The sequence below is a fragment of the Triturus cristatus genome, chromosome 6 (assembly GCF_964204655.1).
Source record: "Triturus cristatus chromosome 6, aTriCri1.1, whole genome shotgun sequence".
Classification (NCBI taxonomy): Eukaryota; Metazoa; Chordata; class Amphibia; order Caudata; family Salamandridae; genus Triturus; species Triturus cristatus.
The window spans coordinates 883,386,803-883,407,616 of NC_140589.1; the positions used below are offsets into that span (position 1 = coordinate 883,386,803).

Genomic DNA, 20,814 nt, shown 5'->3' on the forward strand with positions numbered 1-20,814 from the left:
TTAACTAGCCGTGGTCCTATTACTGCAGCCCTACCATGGAACGACTGCTGGATGAGTCCTGCTCGAGAATATTGAACCTACAACAAGTCTGAGGTAAATAAGAATTCCACAGGAATACCATAAAACAGGGACCTATGACCCTTTCGAGCCAGATAGGAGTCGAACCTACAATCTTCTGATCCGTAGTCAGACGCGTTATCCATTGCGCCACTGGCCCCATGTAGGATTACCCATACTTTTGTCCTTAAGAGGACCAGAAGTTGTGTGTGTGTGTGTGTGTGTGTTTTAAAACACCATTCCATCAACCTTTTTAGCCACGTTTACTGCTCACAACCAGAAGACACAAGTAAACCCACCTGACCTCCTGAAATTCTGTTCTGTCAGGTGTTCCTAACTTATATAAAGGACTTTAGGAGGACGAAGGACCTAAAAGTCAGGGGAAATGGTCCTAGGTCCAAGGAAATGTTTTAGATCAGCCTCAGTTTCTTAAATATTCTGCATTAACATCATCAGTTCCACGTCTGTGTGGAGCTGATCTTGAGGACTCCTTAATCAGCAGGCGGGTACAACAATAAAGTGTTTAATATTACAATACAGGCGAAAATTCAGACACCTTGTCATAGGCTCACCTTGTCCAGGGACCCAAGCATGCTGCCTTTCACCTCTCAGAGCCCTTCACCTAACCTACTGTGCAGCTGTCTCACCTTTAATATCACTGTTCCACAGGCAGCATGATGTCACAATGTTCCTTGTCAGTAGCCTGAACCATGAGCCTTTGCAACCCTGGCATAATCTACATACTTCCAATTGGTGAAGTCTTGGACCACAAATGCAGTGAAGAATAATGGATTGTTACTCTTCATGCATTTTTGCCCATTGGCTCAGATTTGAATGCTTACTGGCCATACAAGCATCTCTGCCAGGCCACCCTATGTCTAGAGACCGTAGATTTAGAGAGTTTATAAACATTGTAGGTTCATCAATGAAGTGTGCTCGCTTCGGCGGCACATATACTAAAATTGGAACGATACAGAGAAGATTAGCATGGCCCCTGCGCAAGGATGACACGCAAATTCGTGAAGCGTTCCATATTTTTACCAGCTTTCAGGAGAGAAATGTTCTATGTTTTCAAGACTAATTGAAATAATAAAGCAGGTTCCAGTGCTTTCCTCCTAATATCTATTTTTCAATTTGTCTCTCCTCAACATTTTTAATGTATTTACCTCGCAGTAATGAAGGTGCACTCTATGGCCAGCTGCATTTAGCAAGGAAGCCTGCAGGACTTCTGGGACTTTTCTTTCCCTTCTTCAGCCTCCCTGTCATTATTCTTCACAACCCCCAAATCTATACTGCTGCCAGCGATGCGTTGCTTTGTGGGAAGCAAGAGAAAGAGAAGGGGAGGGCCTATGCAAATGATGGCCTCAGGGCTGTCTGGGAGTCCCTTTTCAGCAGTACTGTTAAAATCCGCCTTGCAACCAGATTGGTCGGGTAAGCTGAAAAACACCAGGCATGATTGGGCACCAGGTCCTCTAGGCCCTTGGAGGACATATCGGCGCTGCATCCCTCAGTTTCTGAGGTCCAAGAAATGTTCACCCTCCACCCTAATAGAGAGGTCTTGGCCGATCGTGGCCGATCGGGCAGAAGGGAGCAGGGCAAGATGCTCATGATCCTGCTCTAATAATGAACTGCCTTCCTCTCTCCTTACCTGTGGTTCTGCCTGGCTGCTTGGTTCCAGTTGTAGGCCTACATCCCACAGGCAATTTGCTTGTCCCTCTCACACATGTAAATGGGTCAGCACTCAAGTGCACACACCTGCCTGCACCCACAGACCCTCTCACACACACTTTTCTCAACAAGATTTTTTCCTAGTTTAGAGACTCAGAGACCCATGTTGAAATACAAAAGCAGCACACCACATGACGGCCTTCACATAGAATCCAGCAGCAAATGGGAAACTTTTAACTAGCCGTGGTCCTATTACTGCAGCCCTACCATGGAACGACTGCTGGATGAGTCCTGCTCGAGAAGATTGAACCTACAACAAGTCTGAGGTAAATAAGAATTCCACAGGAATACCATAAAACAGGGACCTATGACCCTTTCGAGCCAGATAGGAGTCGAACCTACAATCTTCTGATCCGTAGTCAGACGCGTTATCCATTGCGCCACTGGCCCCATGTAGGATTACCCATACTTTTGTCCTTAAGAGGACCAGAAGTTGTGTGTGTGTGTGTGTGTGTGTTTTAAAACACCATTCCATCAACCTTTTTAGCCACGTTTACTGCTCACAACCAGAAGACACAAGTAAACCCACCTGACCTCCTGAAATTCTGTTCTGTCAGGTGTTCCTAACTTATACAAAGGACTTTAGGAGGACGAAGGACCTAAAAGTCAGGGGAAATGGTCCTAGGTCCAAGGAAATGTTTTAGATCAGCCTCAGTTTCTTAAATATTCTGCATTAACATCATCAGTTCCACGTCTGTGTGGAGCTGATCTTGAGGACTCCTTAATCAGCAGGCGGGTACAACAATAAAGTGTTTAATATTACAATACAGGCGAAAATTCAGACACCTTGTCATAGGCTCACCTTGTCCAGGGACCCAAGCATGCTGCCTTTCACCTCTCAGAGCCCTTCACCTAACCTACTGTGCAGCTGTCTCACCTTTAATATCACTGTTCCACAGGCAGCATGATGTCACAATGTTCCTTGTCAGTAGCCTGAACCATGAGCCTTTGCAACCCTGGCATAATCTACATACTTCCAATTGGTGAAGTCTTGGTCCACAAATGCAGTGAAGAATAATGGATTGTTACTCTTCATGCATTTTTGCCCATTGGCTCAGATTTGAATGCTTACTGGCCATACGAGCATCTCTGCCAGGCCACCCTATGTCTAGAGACCGTAGATTTAGAGAGTTTATAAACATTGTAGGTTCATCAATGAAGTGTGCTCGCTTCGGCGGCACATATACTAAAATTGGAACGATACAGAGAAGATTAGCATGGCCCCTGCGCAAGGATGACACGCAAATTCGTGAAGCGTTCCATATTTTTACCAGCTTTCAGGAGAGAAATGTTCTATGTTTTCAAGACTAATTGAAATAATAAAGCAGGTTCCAGTGCTTTCCTCCTAATATCTATTTTTCAATTTGTCTCTCCTCAACATTTTTAATGTATTTACCTCGCAGTAATGAAGGTGCACTCTATGGCCAGCTGCATTTAGCAAGGAAGCCTGCAGGACTTCTGGGACTTTTCTTTCCCTTCTTCAGCCTCCCTGTCATTATTCTTCACAACCCCCAAATCTATACTGCTGCCAGCGATGCGTTGCTTTGTGGGAAGCAAGAGAAAGAGAAGGGGAGGGCCTATGCAAATGATGGCCTCAGGGCTGTCTGGGAGTCCCTTTTCAGCAGTACTGTTAAAATCCGCCTTGCAACCAGATTGGTCGGGTAAGCTGAAAAACACCAGGCATGATTGGGCACCAGGTCCTCTAGGCCCTTGGAGGACATATCGGCGCTGCATCCCTCAGTTTCTGAGGTCCAAGAAATGTTCACCCTCCACCCTAATAGAGAGGTCTTGGCTGATCGTGGCCGATCGGGGCAGAAGGGAGCAGGGCAAGATGCTCATGATCCTGCTCTAATAATGAACTGCCTTCCTCTCTCCTTACCTGTGGTTCTGCCTGGCTGCTTGGTTCCAGTTGTAGGCCTACATCCCACAGGCAATTTGCTTGTCCCTCTCACACATGTAAATGGGTCAGCACTCAAGTGCACACACCTGCCTGCACCCACAGACCCTCTCACACACACTTTTCTCAACAAGATTTTTTCCTAGTTTAGAGACTCAGAGACCCATGTTGAAATACAAAAGCAGCACACCACATGACGGCCTTCACATAGAATCCAGCAGCAAATGGGAAACTTTTAACTAGCCGTGGTCCTATTACTGCAGCCCTACCATGGAACGACTGCTGGATGAGTCCTGCTCGAGAATATTGAACCTACAACAAGTCTGAGGTAAATAAGAATTCCACAGGAATACCATAAAACAGGGACCTATGACCCTTTCGAGCCAGATAGGAGTCGAACCTACAATCTTCTGATCCGTAGTCAGACGCGTTATCCATTGCGCCACTGGCCCCATGTAGGATTACCCATACTTTTGTCCTTAAGAGGACCAGAAGTTGTGTGTGTGTGTGTGTGTGTGTTTTAAAACACCATTCCATCAACCTTTTTAGCCACGTTTACTGCTCACAACCAGAAGACACAAGTAAACCCACCTGACCTCCTGAAATTCTGTTCTGTCAGGTGTTCCTAACTTATACAAAGGACTTTAGGAGGACGAAGGACCTAAAAGTCAGGGGAAATGGTCCTAGGTCCAAGGAAATGTTTTAGATCAGCCTCAGTTTCTTAAATATTCTGCATTAACATCATCAGTTCCACGTCTGTGTGGAGCTGATCTTGAGGACTCCTTAATCAGCAGGCGGGTACAACAATAAAGTGTTTAATATTACAATACAGGCGAAAATTCAGACACCTTGTCATAGGCTCACCTTGTCCAGGGACCCAAGCATGCTGCCTTTCACCTCTCAGAGCCCTTCACCTAACCTACTGTGCAGCTGTCTCACCTTTAATATCACTGTTCCACAGGCAGCATGATGTCACAATGTTCCTTGTCAGTAGCCTGAACCATGAGCCTTTGCAACCCTGGCATAATCTACATACTTCCAATTGGTGAAGTCTTGGACCACAAATGCAGTGAAGAATAATGGATTGTTACTCTTCATGCATTTTTGCCCATTGGCTCGGATTTGAATGCTTACTGGCCATACGAGCATCTCTGCCAGGCCACCCTATGTCTAGAGACCGTAGATTTAGAGAGTTTATAAACATTGTAGGTTCATCAATGAAGTGTGCTCGCTTCGGCGGCACATATACTAAAATTGGAACGATACAGAGAAGATTAGCATGGCCCCTGCGCAAGGATGACACGCAAATTCGTGAAGCGTTCCATAGTTTTACCAGCTTTCAGGAGAGAAATGTTCTATGTTTTCAAGACTAATTGAAATAATAAAGCAGGTTCCAGTGCTTTCCTCCTAATATCTATTTTTCAATTTGTCTCTCCTCAACATTTTTTATGTATTTACCTCGCAGTAATGAAGGTGCACTCTATGGCCAGCTGCATTTAGCAAGGAAGCCTGCAGGACTTCTGGGACTTTTCTTTCCCTTCTTCAGCCTCCCTGTCATTATTCTTCACAACCCCCAAATCTATACTGCTGCCAGCGATGCGTTGCTTTGTGGGAAGCAAGAGAAAGAGAAGGGGAGGGCCTATGCAAATGATGGCCTCAGGGCTGTCTGGGAGTCCCTTTTCAGCAGTACTGTTAAAATCCGCCTTGCAACCAGATTGGTCGGGTAAGCTGAAAAACACCAGGCATGATTGGGCACCAGGTCCTCTAGGCCCTTGGAGGACATATCGGCGCTGCATCCCTCAGTTTCTGAGGTCCAAGAAATGTTCACCCTCCACCCTAATAGAGAGGTCTTGGCCGATCGTGGCCGATCGGGGCAGAAGGGAGCAGGGCAAGATGCTCATGATCCTGCTCTAATAATGAACTGCCTTCCTCTCTCCTTACCTGTGGTTCTGCCTGGCTGCTTGGTTCCAGTTGTAGGCCTACATCCCACAGGCAATTTGCTTGTCCCTCTCACACATGTAAATGGGTCAGCACTCAAGTGCACACACCTGCCTGCACCCACAGACCCTCTCACACACACTTTTCTCAACAAGATTTTTTCCTAGTTTAGAGACTCAGAGACCCATGTTGAAATACAAAAGCAGCACACCACATGACGGCCTTCACATAGAATCCAGCAGCAAATGGGAAACTTTTAACTAGCCGTGGTCCTATTACTGCAGCCCTACCATGGAACGACTGCTGGATGAGTCCTGCTCGAGAATATTGAACCTACAACAAGTCTGAGGTAAATAAGAATTCCACAGGAATACCATAAAACAGGGACCTATGACCCTTTCGAGCCAGATAGGAGTCGAACCTACAATCTTCTGATCCGTAGTCAGACGCGTTATCCATTGCGCCACTGGCCCCATGTAGGATTACCCATACTTTTGTCCTTAAGAGGACCAGAAGTTGTGTGTGTGTGTGTGTGTGTGTTTTAAAACACCATTCCATCAACCTTTTTAGCCACGTTTACTGCTCACAACCAGAAGACACAAGTAAACCCACCTGACCTCCTGAAATTCTGTTCTGTCAGGTGTTCCTAACTTATATAAAGGACTTTAGGAGGACGAAGGACCTAAAAGTCAGGGGAAATGGTCCTAGGTCCAAGGAAATGTTTTAGATCAGCCTCAGTTTCTTAAATATTCTGCATTAACATCATCAGTTCCACGTCTGTGTGGAGCTGATCTTGAGGACTCCTTAATCAGCAGGCGGGTACAACAATAAAGTGTTTAATATTACAATACAGGCGAAAATTCAGACACCTTGTCATAGGCTCACCTTGTCCAGGGACCCAAGCATGCTGCCTTTCACCTCTCAGAGCCCTTCACCTAACCTACTGTGCAGCTGTCTCACCTTTAATATCACTGTTCCACAGGCAGCATGATGTCACAATGTTCCTTGTCAGTAGCCTGAACCATGAGCCTTTGCAACCCTGGCATAATCTACATACTTCCAATTGGTGAAGTCTTGGACCACAAATGCAGTGAAGAATAATGGATTGTTACTCTTCATGCATTTTTGCCCATTGGCTCAGATTTGAATGCTTACTGGCCATACGAGCATCTCTGCCAGGCCACCCTATGTCTAGAGACCGTAGATTTAGAGAGTTTATAAACATTGTAGGTTCATCAATGAAGTGTGCTCGCTTCGGCGGCACATATACTAAAATTGGAACGATACAGAGAAGATTAGCATGGCCCCTGCGCAAGGATGACACGCAAATTCGTGAAGCGTTCCATATTTTTACCAGCTTTCAGGAGAGAAATGTTCTATGTTTTCAAGACTAATTGAAATAATAAAGCAGGTTCCAGTGCTTTCCTCCTAATATCTATTTTTCAATTTGTCTCTCCTCAACATTTTTTATGTATTTACCTCGCAGTAATGAAGGTGCACTCTATGGCCAGCTGCATTTAGCAAGGAAGCCTGCAGGACTTCTGGGACTTTTCTTTCCCTTCTTCAGCCTCCCTGTCATTATTCTTCACAACCCCCAAATCTATACTGCTGCCAGCGATGCGTTGCTTTGTGGGAAGCAAGAGAAAGAGAAGGGGAGGGCCTATGCAAATGATGGCCTCAGGGCTGTCTGGGAGTCCCTTTTCAGCAGTACTGTTAAAATCCGCCTTGCAACCAGATTGGTCGGGTAAGCTGAAAAACACCAGGCATGATTGGGCACCAGGTCCTCTAGGCCCTTGGAGGACATATCGGCGCTGCATCCCTCAGTTTCTGAGGTCCAAGAAATGTTCACCCTCCACCCTAATAGAGAGGTCTTGGCCGATCGTGGCCGATCGGGCAGAAGGGAGCAGGGCAAGATGCTCATGATCCTGCTCTAATAATGAACTGCCTTCCTCTCTCCTTACCTGTGGTTCTGCCTGGCTGCTTGGTTCCAGTTGTAGGCCTACATCCCACAGGCAATTTGCTTGTCCCTCTCACACATGTAAATGGGTCAGCACTCAAGTGCACACACCTGCCTGCACCCACAGACCCTCTCACACACACTTTTCTCAACAAGATTTTTTCCTAGTTTAGAGACTCAGAGACCCATGTTGAAATACAAAAGCAGCACACCACATGACGGCCTTCACATAGAATCCAGCAGCAAATGGGAAACTTTTAACTAGCCGTGGTCCTATTACTGCAGCCCTACCATGGAACGACTGCTGGATGAGTCCTGCTCGAGAATATTGAACCTACAACAAGTCTGAGGTAAATAAGAATTCCACAGGAATACCATAAAACAGGGACCTATGACCCTTTCGAGCCAGATAGGAGTCGAACCTACAATCTTCTGATCCGTAGTCAGACGCGTTATCCATTGCGCCACTGGCCCCATGTAGGATTACCCATACTTTTGTCCTTAAGAGGACCAGAAGTTGTGTGTGTGTGTGTGTGTGTGTGTTTTAAAACACCATTCCATCAACCTTTTTAGCCACGTTTACTGCTCACAACCAGAAGACACAAGTAAACCCACCTGACCTCCTGAAATTCTGTTCTGTCAGGTGTTCCTAACTTATACAAAGGACTTTAGGAGGACGAAGGACCTAAAAGTCAGGGGAAATGGTCCTAGGTCCAAGGAAATGTTTTAGATCAGCCTCAGTTTCTTAAATATTCTGCATTAACATCATCAGTTCCACGTCTGTGTGGAGCTGATCTTGAGGACTCCTTAATCAGCAGGCGGGTACAACAATAAAGTGTTTAATATTACAATACAGGCGAAAATTCAGACACCTTGTCATAGGCTCACCTTGTCCAGGGACCCAAGCATGCTGCCTTTCACCTCTCAGAGCCCTTCACCTAACCTACTGTGCAGCTGTCTCATCTTTAATATCACTGTTCCACAGGCAGCATGATGTCACAATGTTCCTTGTCAGTAGCCTGAACCATGAGCCTTTGCAACCCTGGCATAATCTACATACTTCCAATTGGTGAAGTCCTGGACCACAAATGCAGTGAAGAATAATGGATTGTTACTCTTCATGCATTTTTGCCCATTGGCTCGGATTTGAATGCTTACTGGCCATACGAGCATCTCTGCCAGGCCACCCTATGTCTAGAGACCGTAGATTTAGAGAGTTTATAAACATTGTAGGTTCATCAATGAAGTGTGCTCGCTTCGGCGGCACATATACTAAAATTGGAACGATACAGAGAAGATTAGCATGGCCCCTGCGCAAGGATGACACGCAAATTCGTGAAGCGTTCCATATTTTTACCAGCTTTCAGGAGAGAAATGTTCTATGTTTTCAAGACTAATTGAAATAATAAAGCAGGTTCCAGTGCTTTCCTCCTAATATCTATTTTTCAATTTGTCTCTCCTCAACATTTTTAATGTATTTACCTCGCAGTAATGAAGGTGCACTCTATGGCCAGCTGCATTTAGCAAGGAAGCCTGCAGGACTTCTGGGACTTTTCTTTCCCTTCTTCAGCCTCCCTGTCATTATTCTTCACAACCCCCAAATCTATACTGCTGCCAGCGATGCGTTGCTTTGTGGGAAGCAAGAGAAAGAGAAGGGGAGGGCCTATGCAAATGATGGCCTCAGGGCTGTCTGGGAGTCCCTTTTCAGCAGTACTGTTAAAATCCGCCTTGCAACCAGATTGGTCGGGTAAGCTGAAAAACACCAGGCATGATTGGGCACCAGGTCCTCTAGGCCCTTGGAGGACATATCGGCGCTGCATCCCTCAGTTTCTGAGGTCCAAGAAATGTTCACCCTCCACCCTAATAGAGAGGTCTTGGCCGATCGTGGCCGATCGGGGCAGAAGGGAGCAGGGCAAGATGCTCATGATCCTGCTCTAATAATGAACTGCCTTCCTCTCTCCTTACCTGTGGTTCTGCCTGGCTGCTTGGTTCCAGTTGTAGGCCTACATCCCACAGGCAATTTGCTTGTCCCTCTCACACATGTAAATGGGTCAGCACTCAAGTGCACACACCTGCCTGCACCCACAGACCCTCTCACACACACTTTTCTCAACAAGATTTTTTCCTAGTTTAGAGACTCAGAGACCCATGTTGAAATACAAAAGCAGCACACCACATGACGGCCTTCACATAGAATCCAGCAGCAAATGGGAAACTTTTAACTAGCCGTGGTCCTATTACTGCAGCCCTACCATGGAACGACTGCTGGATGAGTCCTGCTCGAGAATATTGAACCTACAACAAGTCTGAGGTAAATAAGAATTCCACAGGAATACCATAAAACAGGGACCTATGACCCTTTCGAGCCAGATAGGAGTCGAACCTACAATCTTCTGATCCGTAGTCAGACGCGTTATCCATTGCGCCACTGGCCCCATGTAGGATTACCCATACTTTTGTCCTTAAGAGGACCAGAAGTTGTGTGTGTGTGTGTGTGTGTGTGTTTTAAAACACCATTCCATCAACCTTTTTAGCCACGTTTACTGCTCACAACCAGAAGACACAAGTAAACCCACCTGACCTCCTGAAATTCTGTTCTGTCAGGTGTTCCTAACTTATACAAAGGACTTTAGGAGGACGAAGGACCTAAAAGTCAGGGGAAATGGTCCTAGGTCCAAGGAAATGTTTTAGATCAGCCTCAGTTTCTTAAATATTCTGCATTAACATCATCAGTTCCACGTCTGTGTGGAGCTGATCTTGAGGACTCCTTAATCAGCAGGCGGGTACAACAATAAAGTGTTTAATATTACAATACAGGCGAAAATTCAGACACCTTGTCATAGGCTCACCTTGTCCAGGGACCCAAGCATGCTGCCTTTCACCTCTCAGAGCCCTTCACCTAACCTACTGTGCAGCTGTCTCACCTTTAATATCACTGTTCCACAGGCAGCATGATGTCACAATGTTCCTTGTCAGTAGCCTGAACCATGAGCCTTTGCAACCCTGGCATAATCTACATACTTCCAATTGGTGAAGTCTTGGACCACAAATGCAGTGAAGAATAATGGATTGTTACTCTTCATGCATTTTTGCCCATTGGCTCAGATTTGAATGCTTACTGGCCATACGAGCATCTCTGCCAGGCCACCCTATGTCTAGAGACCGTAGATTTAGAGAGTTTATAAACATTGTAGGTTCATCAATGAAGTGTGCTCGCTTCGGCGGCACATATACTAAAATTGGAACGATACAGAGAAGATTAGCATGGCCCCTGCGCAAGGATGACACGCAAATTCGTGAAGCGTTCCATATTTTTACCAGCTTTCAGGAGAGAAATGTTCTATGTTTTCAAGACTAATTGAAATAATAAAGCAGGTTCCAGTGCTTTCCTCCTAATATCTATTTTTCAATTTGTCTCTCCTCAACATTTTTAATGTATTTACCTCGCAGTAATGAAGGTGCACTCTATGGCCAGCTGCATTTAGCAAGGAAGCCTGCAGGACTTCTGGGACTTTTCTTTCCCTTCTTCAGCCTCCCTGTCATTATTCTTCACAACCCCCAAATCTATACTGCTGCCAGCGATGCGTTGCTTTGTGGGAAGCAAGAGAAAGAGAAGGGGAGGGCCTATGCAAATGATGGCCTCAGGGCTGTCTGGGAGTCCCTTTTCAGCAGTACTGTTAAAATCCGCCTTGCAACCAGATTGGTCGGGTAAGCTGAAAAACACCAGGCATGATTGGGCACCAGGTCCTCTAGGCCCTTGGAGGACATATCGGCGCTGCATCCCTCAGTTTCTGAGGTCCAAGAAATGTTCACGCTCCACCCTAATAGAGAGGTCTTGGCCGATCGTGGCCGATCGGGGCAGAAGGGAGCAGGGCAAGATGCTCATGATCCTGCTCTAATAATGAACTGCCTTCCTCTCTCCTTACCTGTGGTTCTGCCTGGCTGCTTGGTTCCAGTTGTAGGCCTACATCCCACAGGCAATTTGCTTGTCCCTCTCACACATGTAAATGGGTCAGCACTCAAGTGCACACACCTGCCTGCACCCACAGACCCTCTCACACACACTTTTCTCAACAAGATTTTTTCCTAGTTTAGAGACTCAGAGACCCATGTTGAAATACAAAAGCAGCACACCACATGACGGCCTTCACATAGAATCCAGCAGCAAATGGGAAACTTTTAACTAGCCGTGGTCCTATTACTGCAGCCCTACCATGGAACGACTGCTGGATGAGTCCTGCTCGAGAATATTGAACCTACAACAAGTCTGAGGTAAATAAGAATTCCACAGGAATACCATAAAACAGGGACCTATGACCCTTTCGAGCCAGATAGGAGTCGAACCTACAATCTTCTGATCCGTAGTCAGACGCGTTATCCATTGCGCCACTGGCCCCATGTAGGATTACCCATACTTTTGTCCTTAAGAGGACCAGAAGTTGTGTGTGTGTGTGTGTGTGTGTTTTAAAACACCATTCCATCAACCTTTTTAGCCACGTTTACTGCTCACAACCAGAAGACACAAGTAAACCCACCTGACCTCCTGAAATTCTGTTCTGTCAGGTGTTCCTAACTTATATAAAGGACTTTAGGAGGACGAAGGACCTAAAAGTCAGGGGAAATGGTCCTAGGTCCAAGGAAATGTTTTAGATCAGCCTCAGTTTCTTAAATATTCTGCATTAACATCATCAGTTCCACGTCTGTGTGGAGCTGATCTTGAGGACTCCTTAATCAGCAGGCGGGTACAACAATAAAGTGTTTAATATTACAATACAGGCGAAAATTCAGACACCTTGTCATAGGCTCACCTTGTCCAGGGACCCAAGCATGCTGCCTTTCACCTCTCAGAGCCCTTCACCTAACCTACTGTGCAGCTGTCTCACCTTTAATATCACTGTTCCACAGGCAGCATGATGTCACAATGTTCCTTGTCAGTAGCCTGAACCATGAGCCTTTGCAACCCTGGCATAATCTACATACTTCCAATTGGTGAAGTCTTGGACCACAAATGCAGTGAAGAATAATGGATTGTTACTCTTCATGCATTTTTGCCCATTGGCTCAGATTTGAATGCTTACTGGCCATACGAGCATCTCTGCCAGGCCACCCTATGTCTAGAGACCGTAGATTTAGAGAGTTTATAAACATTGTAGGTTCATCAATGAAGTGTGCTCGCTTCGGCGGCACATATACTAAAATTGGAACGATACAGAGAAGATTAGCATGGCCCCTGCGCAAGGATGACACGCAAATTCGTGAAGCGTTCCATATTTTTACCAGCTTTCAGGAGAGAAATGTTCTATGTTTTCAAGACTAATTGAAATAATAAAGCAGGTTCCAGTGCTTTCCTCCTAATATCTATTTTTCAATTTGTCTCTCCTCAACATTTTTAATGTATTTACCTCGCAGTAATGAAGGTGCACTCTATGGCCAGCTGCATTTAGCAAGGAAGCCTGCAGGACTTCTGGGACTTTTCTTTCCCTTCTTCAGCCTCCCTGTCATTATTCTTCACAACCCCCAAATCTATACTGCTGCCAGCGATGCGTTGCTTTGTGGGAAGCAAGAGAAAGAGAAGGGGAGGGCCTATGCAAATGATGGCCTCAGGGCTGTCTGGGAGTCCCTTTTCAGCAGTACTGTTAAAATCCGCCTTGCAACCAGATTGGTCGGGTAAGCTGAAAAACACCAGGCATGATTGGGCACCAGGTCCTCTAGGCCCTTGGAGGACATATCGGCGCTGCATCCCTCAGTTTCTGAGGTCCAAGAAATGTTCACCCTCCACCCTAATAGAGAGGTCTTGGCCGATCGTGGCCGATCGGGCAGAAGGGAGCAGGGCAAGATGCTCATGATCCTGCTCTAATAATGAACTGCCTTCCTCTCTCCTTACCTGTGGTTCTGCCTGGCTGCTTGGTTCCAGTTGTAGGCCTACATCCCACAGGCAATTTGCTTGTCCCTCTCACACATGTAAATGGGTCAGCACTCAAGTGCACACACCTGCCTGCACCCACAGACCCTCTCACACACACTTTTCTCAACAAGATTTTTTCCTAGTTTAGAGACTCAGAGACCCATGTTGAAATACAAAAGCAGCACACCACATGACGGCCTTCACATAGAATCCAGCAGCAAATGGGAAACTTTTAACTAGCCGTGGTCCTATTACTGCAGCCCTACCATGGAACGACTGCTGGATGAGTCCTGCTCGAGAAGATTGAACCTACAACAAGTCTGAGGTAAATAAGAATTCCACAGGAATACCATAAAACAGGGACCTATGACCCTTTCGAGCCAGATAGGAGTCGAACCTACAATCTTCTGATCCGTAGTCAGACGCGTTATCCATTGCGCCACTGGCCCCATGTAGGATTACCCATACTTTTGTCCTTAAGAGGACCAGAAGTTGTGTGTGTGTGTGTGTGTGTGTTTTAAAACACCATTCCATCAACCTTTTTAGCCACGTTTACTGCTCACAACCAGAAGACACAAGTAAACCCACCTGACCTCCTGAAATTCTGTTCTGTCAGGTGTTCCTAACTTATACAAAGGACTTTAGGAGGACGAAGGACCTAAAAGTCAGGGGAAATGGTCCTAGGTCCAAGGAAATGTTTTAGATCAGCCTCAGTTTCTTAAATATTCTGCATTAACATCATCAGTTCCACGTCTGTGTGGAGCTGATCTTGAGGACTCCTTAATCAGCAGGCGGGTACAACAATAAAGTGTTTAATATTACAATACAGGCGAAAATTCAGACACCTTGTCATAGGCTCACCTTGTCCAGGGACCCAAGCATGCTGCCTTTCACCTCTCAGAGCCCTTCACCTAACCTACTGTGCAGCTGTCTCATCTTTAATATCACTGTTCCACAGGCAGCATGATGTCACAATGTTCCTTGTCAGTAGCCTGAACCATGAGCCTTTGCAACCCTGGCATAATCTACATACTTCCAATTGGTGAAGTCCTGGACCACAAATGCAGTGAAGAATAATGGATTGTTACTCTTCATGCATTTTTGCCCATTGGCTCGGATTTGAATGCTTACTGGCCATACGAGCATCTCTGCCAGGCCACCCTATGTCTAGAGACCGTAGATTTAGAGAGTTTATAAACATTGTAGGTTCATCAATGAAGTGTGCTCGCTTCGGCGGCACATATACTAAAATTGGAACGATACAGAGAAGATTAGCATGGCCCCTGCGCAAGGATGACACGCAAATTCGTGAAGCGTTCCATATTTTTACCAGCTTTCAGGAGAGAAATGTTCTATGTTTTCAAGACTAATTGAAATAATAAAGCAGGTTCCAGTGCTTTCCTCCTAATATCTATTTTTCAATTTGTCTCTCCTCAACATTTTTAATGTATTTACCTCGCAGTAATGAAGGTGCACTCTATGGCCAGCTGCATTTAGCAAGGAAGCCTGCAGGACTTCTGGGACTTTTCTTTCCCTTCTTCAGCCTCCCTGTCATTATTCTTCACAACCCCCAAATCTATACTGCTGCCAGCGATGCGTTGCTTTGTGGGAAGCAAGAGAAAGAGAAGGGGAGGGCCTATGCAAATGATGGCCTCAGGGCTGTCTGGGAGTCCCTTTTCAGCAGTACTGTTAAAATCCGCCTTGCAACCAGATTGGTCGGGTAAGCTGAAAAACACCAGGCATGATTGGGCACCAGGTCCTCTAGGCCCTTGGAGGACATATCGGCGCTGCATCCCTCAGTTTCTGAGGTCCAAGAAATGTTCACCCTCCACCCTAATAGAGAGGTCTTGGCCGATCGTGGCCGATCGGGGCAGAAGGGAGCAGGGCAAGATGCTCATGATCCTGCTCTAATAATGAACTGCCTTCCTCTCTCCTTACCTGTGGTTCTGCCTGGCTGCTTGGTTCCAGTTGTAGGCCTACATCCCACAGGCAATTTGCTTGTCCCTCTCACACATGTAAATGGGTCAGCACTCAAGTGCACACACCTGCCTGCACCCACAGACCCTCTCACACACACTTTTCTCAACAAGATTTTTTCCTAGTTTAGAGACTCAGAGACCCATGTTGAAATACAAAAGCAGCACACCACATGACGGCCTTCACATAGAATCCAGCAGCAAATGGGAAACTTTTAACTAGCCGTGGTCCTATTACTGCAGCCCTACCATGGAACGACTGCTGGATGAGTCCTGCTCGAGAATATTGAACCTACAACAAGTCTGAGGTAAATAAGAATTCCACAGGAATACCATAAAACAGGGACCTATGACCCTTTCGAGCCAGATAGGAGTCGAACCTACAATCTTCTGATCCGTAGTCAGACGCGTTATCCATTGCGCCACTGGCCCCATGTAGGATTACCCATACTTTTGTCCTTAAGAGGACCAGAAGTTGTGTGTGTGTGTGTGTGTGTGTTTTAAAACACCATTCCATCAACCTTTTTAGCCACGTTTACTGCTCACAACCAGAAGACACAAGTAAACCCACCTGACCTCCTGAAATTCTGTTCTGTCAGGTGTTCCTAACTTATATAAAGGACTTTAGGAGGACGAAGGACCTAAAAGTCAGGGGAAATGGTCCTAGGTCCAAGGAAATGTTTTAGATCAGCCTCAGTTTCTTAAATATTCTGCATTAACATCATCAGTTCCACGTCTGTGTGGAGCTGATCTTGAGGACTCCTTAATCAGCAGGCGGGTACAACAATAAAGTGTTTAATATTACAATACAGGCGAAAATTCAGACACCTTGTCATAGGCTCACCTTGTCCAGGGACCCAAGCATGCTGCCTTTCACCTCTCAGAGCCCTTCACCTAACCTACTGTGCAGCTGTCTCACCTTTAATATCACTGTTCCACAGGCAGCATGATGTCACAATGTTCCTTGTCAGTAGCCTGAACCATGAGCCTTTGCAACCCTGGCATAATCTACATACTTCCAATTGGTGAAGTCTTGGACCACAAATGCAGTGAAGAATAATGGATTGTTACTCTTCATGCATTTTTGCCCATTGGCTCAGATTTGAATGCTTACTGGCCATACAAGCATCTCTGCCAGGCCACCCTATGTCTAGAGACCGTAGATTTAGAGAGTTTATAAACATTGTAGGTTCATCAATGAAGTGTGCTCGCTTCGGCGGCACATATACTAAAATTGGAACGATACAGAGAAGATTAGCATGGCCCCTGCGCAAGGATGACACGCAAATTCGTGAAGCGTTCCATATTTTTACCAGCTTTCAGGAGAGAAATGTTCTATGTTTTCAAGACTAATTGAAATAATAAAGCAGGTTCCAGTGCTTTCCTCCTAATATCTATTTTTCAATTTGTCTCTCCTCAACATTTTTAATGTATTTACCTCGCAGTAATGAAGGTGCACTCTATGGCCAGCTGCATTTAGCAAGGAAGCCTGCAGGACTTCTGGGACTTTTCTTTCCCTTCTTCAGCCTCCCTGTCATTATTCTTCACAACCCCCAAATCTATACTGCTGCCAGCGATGCGTTGCTTTGTGGGAAGCAAGAGAAAGAGAAGGGGAGGGCCTATGCAAATGATGGCCTCAGGGCTGTCTGGGAGTCCCTTTTCAGCAGTACTGTTAAAATCCGCCTTGCAACCAGATTGGTCGGGTAAGCTGAAAAACACCAGGCATGATTGGGCACCAGGTCCTCTAGGCCCTTGGAGGACATATCGGCGCTGCATCCCTCAGTTTCTGAGGTCCAAGAAATGTTCACCCTCCACCCTAATAGAGAGGTCTTGGCCGATCGTGGCCGATCGGGCAGAAGGGAGCAGGGCAAGATGCTCATGATCCTGCTCTAATAATGAACTGCCTTCCTCTCTCCTTACCTGTGGTTCTGCCTGGCTGCTTGGTTCCAGTTGTAGGCCTACATCCCACAGGCAATTTGCTTGTCCCTCTCACACATGTAAATGGGTCAGCACTCAAGTGCACACACCTGCCTGCACCCACAGACCCTCTCACACACACTTTTCTCAACAAGATTTTTTCCTAGTTTAGAGACTCAGAGACCCATGTTGAAATACAAAAGCAGCACACCACATGACGGCCTTCACATAGAATCCAGCAGCAAATGGGAAACTTTTAACTAGCCGTGGTCCTATTACTGCAGCCCTACCATGGAACGACTGCTGGATGAGTCCTGCTCGAGAAGATTGAACCTACAACAAGTCTGAGGTAAATAAGAATTCCACAGGAATACCATAAAACAGGGACCTATGACCCTTTCGAGCCAGATAGGAGTCGAACCTACAATCTTCTGATCCGTAGTCAGACGCGTTATCCATTGCGCCACTGGCCCCATGTAGGATTACCCATACTTTTGTCCTTAAGAGGACCAGAAGTTGTGTGTGTGTGTGTGTGTGTGTTTTAAAACACCATTCCATCAACCTTTTTAGCCACGTTTACTGCTCACAACCAGAAGACACAAGTAAACCCACCTGACCTCCTGAAATTCTGTTCTGTCAGGTGTTCCTAACTTATACAAAGGACTTTAGGAGGACGAAGGACCTAAAAGTCAGGGGAAATGGTCCTAGGTCCAAGGAAATGTTTTAGATCAGCCTCAGTTTCTTAAATATTCTGCATTAACATCATCAGTTCCACGTCTGTGTGGAGCTGATCTTGAGGACTCCTTAATCAGCAGGCGGGTACAACAATAAAGTGTTTAATATTACAATACAGGCGAAAATTCAGACACCTTGTCATAGGCTCACCTTGTCCAGGGACCCAAGCATGCTGCCTTTCACCTCTCAGAGCCCTTCACCTAACCTACTGTGCAGCTGTCTCACCTTTAATATCACTGTTCCACAGGCAGCATGATGTCACAATGTTCCTTGTCAGTAGCCTGAACCATGAGCCTTTGCAACCCTGGCATAATCTACATACTTCCAATTGGTGAAGTCTTGGTCCACAAATGCAGTGAAGAATAATGGATTGTTACTCTTCATGCATTTTTGCCCATTGGCTCAGATTTGAATGCTTACTGGCCATACGAGCATCTCTGCCAGGCCACCCTATGTCTAGAGACCGTAGATTTAGAGAGTTTATAAACATTGTAGGTTCATCAATGAAGTGTGCTCGCTTCGGCGGCACATATACTAAAATTGGAACGATACAGAGAAGATTAGCATGGCCCCTGCGCAAGGATGACACGCAAATTCGTGAAGCGTTCCATATTTTTACCAGCTTTCAGGAGAGAAATGTTCTATGTTTTCAAGACTAATTGAAATAATAAAGCAGGTTCCAGTGCTTTCCTCCTAATATCTATTTTTCAATTTGTCTCTCCTCAACATTTTTAATGTATTTACCTCGCAGTAATGAAGGTGCACTCTATGGCCAGCTGCATTTAGCAAGGAAGCCTGCAGGACTTCTGGGACTTTTCTTTCCCTTCTTCAGCCTCCCTGTCATTATTCTTCACAACCCCCAAATCTATACTGCTGCCAGCGATGCGTTGCTTTGTGGGAAGCAAGAGAAAGAGAAGGGGAGGGCCTATGCAAATGATGGCCTCAGGGCTGTCTGGGAGTCCCTTTTCAGCAGTACTGTTAAAATCCGCCTTGCAACCAGATTGGTCGGGTAAGCTGAAAAACACCAGGCATGATTGGGCACCAGGTCCTCTAGGCCCTTGGAGGACATATCGGCGCTGCATCCCTCAGTTTCTGAGGTCCAAGAAATGTTCACCCTCCACCCTAATAGAGAGGTCTTGGCCGATCGTGGCCGATCGGGCAGAAGGGAGCAGGGCAAGATGCTCATGATCCTGCTCTAATAATGAACTGCCTTCCTCTCTCCTTACCTGTGGTTCTGCCTGGCTGCTTGGTTCCAGTTGTAGGCCTACATCCCACAGGCAATTTGCTTGTCCCTCTCACACATGTAAATGGGTCAGCACTCAAGTGCACACACCTGCCTGCACCCACAGACCCTCTCACACACACTTTTCTCAACAAGATTTTTTCCTAGTTTAGAGACTCAGAGACCCATGTTGAAATACAAAAGCAGCACACCACATGACGGCCTTCACATAGAATCCAGCAGCAAATGGGAAACTTTTAACTAGCCGTGGTCCTATTACTGCAGCCCTACCATGGAACGACTGCTGGATGAGTCCTGCTCGAGAATATTGAACCTACAACAAGTCTGAGGTAAATAAGAATTCCACAGGAATACCATAAAACAGGGACCTATGACCCTTTCGAGCCAGATAGGAGTCGAACCTACAATCTTCTGATCCGTAGTCAGACGCGTTATCCATTGCGCCACTGGCCCCATGTAGGATTACCCATACTTTTGTCCTTAAGAGGACCAGAAGTTGTGTGTGTGTGTGTGTGTGTGTTTTAAAACACCATTCCATCAACCTTTTTAGCCACGTTTACTGCTCACAACCAGAAGACACAAGTAAACCCACCTGACCTCCTGAAATTCTGTTCTGTCAGGTGTTCCTAACTTATACAAAGGACTTTAGGAGGACGAAGGACCTAAAAGTCAGGGGAAATGGTCCTAGGTCCAAGGAAATGTTTTAGATCAGCCTCAGTTTCTTAAATATTCTGCATTAACATCATCAGTTCCACGTCTGTGTGGAGCTGATCTTGAGGACTCCTTAATCAGCAGGCGGGTACAACAATAAAGTGTTTAATATTACAATACAGGCGAAAATTCAGACACCTTGTCATAGGCTCACCTTGTCCAGGGACCCAAGCATGCTGCCTTTCACCTCTCAGAGCCCTTCACCTAACCTACTGTGCAGCTGTCTCACCTTTAATATCACTGTTCCACAGGCAGCATGATGTCACAATGTTCCTTGTCAGTAGCCTGAACCATGAGCCTTTGCAACCCTGGCATAATCTACATACTTCCAATTGGTGAAGTCTTGGACCACAAATGCAGTGAAGAATAATGGATTGTTACTCTTCATGCATTTTTGCCCATTGGCTCGGATTTGAATGCTTACTGGCCATACGAGCATCTCTGCCAGGCCACCCTATGTCTAGAGACCGTAGATTTAGAGAGTTTATAAACATTGTAGGTTCATCAATGAAGTGTGCTCGCTTCGGCGGCACATATACTAAAATTGGAACGATACAGAGAAGATTAGCATGGCCCCTGCGCAAGGATGACACGCAAATTCGTGAAGCGTTCCATATTTTTACCAGCTTTCAGGAGAGAAATGTTCTATGTTTTCAAGACTAATTGAAATAATAAAGCAGGTTCCAGTGCTTTCCTCCTAATATCTATTTTTCAATTTGTCTCTCCTCAACATTTTTAATGTATTTACCT

The 20,814-nt window shown here is 45.9% G+C and overlaps 22 non-coding genes across 22 annotated transcripts; 11 read left to right on the forward strand and 11 right to left on the reverse strand.

Annotated features, from left to right (window-relative positions):
* Positions 1-144: 144 nt before the first annotated feature.
* On the reverse strand, positions 145-217 carry TRNAR-ACG (transfer RNA arginine (anticodon ACG)). Its single transcript has one exon. It is a non-coding gene; the product is annotated as a tRNA-Arg (tRNA).
* A 772-nt stretch (positions 218-989) lies between these two features.
* Positions 990-1,096, forward strand: LOC146819393 (U6 spliceosomal RNA). Its single transcript, XR_014964064.1, has one exon. It is a non-coding gene; the product is annotated as a U6 spliceosomal RNA (small nuclear RNA).
* Positions 1,097-2,102: 1,006 nt separating this feature from the next.
* On the reverse strand, positions 2,103-2,175 carry TRNAR-ACG (transfer RNA arginine (anticodon ACG)). The gene has a single exon. It is a non-coding gene; the product is annotated as a tRNA-Arg (tRNA).
* A 772-nt stretch (positions 2,176-2,947) lies between these two features.
* LOC146819395 (U6 spliceosomal RNA) lies at positions 2,948-3,054 on the forward strand. Its single transcript, XR_014964065.1, has one exon. It is a non-coding gene; the product is annotated as a U6 spliceosomal RNA (small nuclear RNA).
* A 1,007-nt stretch (positions 3,055-4,061) lies between these two features.
* On the reverse strand, positions 4,062-4,134 carry TRNAR-ACG (transfer RNA arginine (anticodon ACG)). The gene has a single exon. It is a non-coding gene; the product is annotated as a tRNA-Arg (tRNA).
* A 772-nt stretch (positions 4,135-4,906) lies between these two features.
* Positions 4,907-5,013, forward strand: LOC146819397 (U6 spliceosomal RNA). Its single transcript, XR_014964509.1, has one exon. It is a non-coding gene; the product is annotated as a U6 spliceosomal RNA (small nuclear RNA).
* A 1,007-nt stretch (positions 5,014-6,020) lies between these two features.
* Positions 6,021-6,093, reverse strand: TRNAR-ACG (transfer RNA arginine (anticodon ACG)). The gene has a single exon. It is a non-coding gene; the product is annotated as a tRNA-Arg (tRNA).
* Positions 6,094-6,865: 772 nt separating this feature from the next.
* LOC146819399 (U6 spliceosomal RNA) lies at positions 6,866-6,972 on the forward strand. The gene has a single exon (XR_014964066.1). It is a non-coding gene; the product is annotated as a U6 spliceosomal RNA (small nuclear RNA).
* A 1,006-nt stretch (positions 6,973-7,978) lies between these two features.
* TRNAR-ACG (transfer RNA arginine (anticodon ACG)) lies at positions 7,979-8,051 on the reverse strand. The gene has a single exon. It is a non-coding gene; the product is annotated as a tRNA-Arg (tRNA).
* A 774-nt stretch (positions 8,052-8,825) lies between these two features.
* On the forward strand, positions 8,826-8,932 carry LOC146819401 (U6 spliceosomal RNA). Its single transcript, XR_014964067.1, has one exon. It is a non-coding gene; the product is annotated as a U6 spliceosomal RNA (small nuclear RNA).
* Positions 8,933-9,939: 1,007 nt separating this feature from the next.
* On the reverse strand, positions 9,940-10,012 carry TRNAR-ACG (transfer RNA arginine (anticodon ACG)). The gene has a single exon. It is a non-coding gene; the product is annotated as a tRNA-Arg (tRNA).
* A 774-nt stretch (positions 10,013-10,786) lies between these two features.
* LOC146819403 (U6 spliceosomal RNA) lies at positions 10,787-10,893 on the forward strand. Its single transcript, XR_014964068.1, has one exon. It is a non-coding gene; the product is annotated as a U6 spliceosomal RNA (small nuclear RNA).
* A 1,007-nt stretch (positions 10,894-11,900) lies between these two features.
* Positions 11,901-11,973, reverse strand: TRNAR-ACG (transfer RNA arginine (anticodon ACG)). The gene has a single exon. It is a non-coding gene; the product is annotated as a tRNA-Arg (tRNA).
* Positions 11,974-12,745: 772 nt separating this feature from the next.
* LOC146819405 (U6 spliceosomal RNA) lies at positions 12,746-12,852 on the forward strand. Its single transcript, XR_014964069.1, has one exon. It is a non-coding gene; the product is annotated as a U6 spliceosomal RNA (small nuclear RNA).
* Positions 12,853-13,858: 1,006 nt separating this feature from the next.
* TRNAR-ACG (transfer RNA arginine (anticodon ACG)) lies at positions 13,859-13,931 on the reverse strand. The gene has a single exon. It is a non-coding gene; the product is annotated as a tRNA-Arg (tRNA).
* A 772-nt stretch (positions 13,932-14,703) lies between these two features.
* Positions 14,704-14,810, forward strand: LOC146819407 (U6 spliceosomal RNA). The gene has a single exon (XR_014964070.1). It is a non-coding gene; the product is annotated as a U6 spliceosomal RNA (small nuclear RNA).
* Positions 14,811-15,817: 1,007 nt separating this feature from the next.
* On the reverse strand, positions 15,818-15,890 carry TRNAR-ACG (transfer RNA arginine (anticodon ACG)). The gene has a single exon. It is a non-coding gene; the product is annotated as a tRNA-Arg (tRNA).
* Positions 15,891-16,662: 772 nt separating this feature from the next.
* On the forward strand, positions 16,663-16,769 carry LOC146819409 (U6 spliceosomal RNA). Its single transcript, XR_014964071.1, has one exon. It is a non-coding gene; the product is annotated as a U6 spliceosomal RNA (small nuclear RNA).
* Positions 16,770-17,775: 1,006 nt separating this feature from the next.
* TRNAR-ACG (transfer RNA arginine (anticodon ACG)) lies at positions 17,776-17,848 on the reverse strand. The gene has a single exon. It is a non-coding gene; the product is annotated as a tRNA-Arg (tRNA).
* A 772-nt stretch (positions 17,849-18,620) lies between these two features.
* Positions 18,621-18,727, forward strand: LOC146819411 (U6 spliceosomal RNA). Its single transcript, XR_014964073.1, has one exon. It is a non-coding gene; the product is annotated as a U6 spliceosomal RNA (small nuclear RNA).
* A 1,006-nt stretch (positions 18,728-19,733) lies between these two features.
* Positions 19,734-19,806, reverse strand: TRNAR-ACG (transfer RNA arginine (anticodon ACG)). Its single transcript has one exon. It is a non-coding gene; the product is annotated as a tRNA-Arg (tRNA).
* Positions 19,807-20,578: 772 nt separating this feature from the next.
* On the forward strand, positions 20,579-20,685 carry LOC146819413 (U6 spliceosomal RNA). The gene has a single exon (XR_014964074.1). It is a non-coding gene; the product is annotated as a U6 spliceosomal RNA (small nuclear RNA).
* The last annotated feature ends 129 nt before the right edge of the window (positions 20,686-20,814 follow it).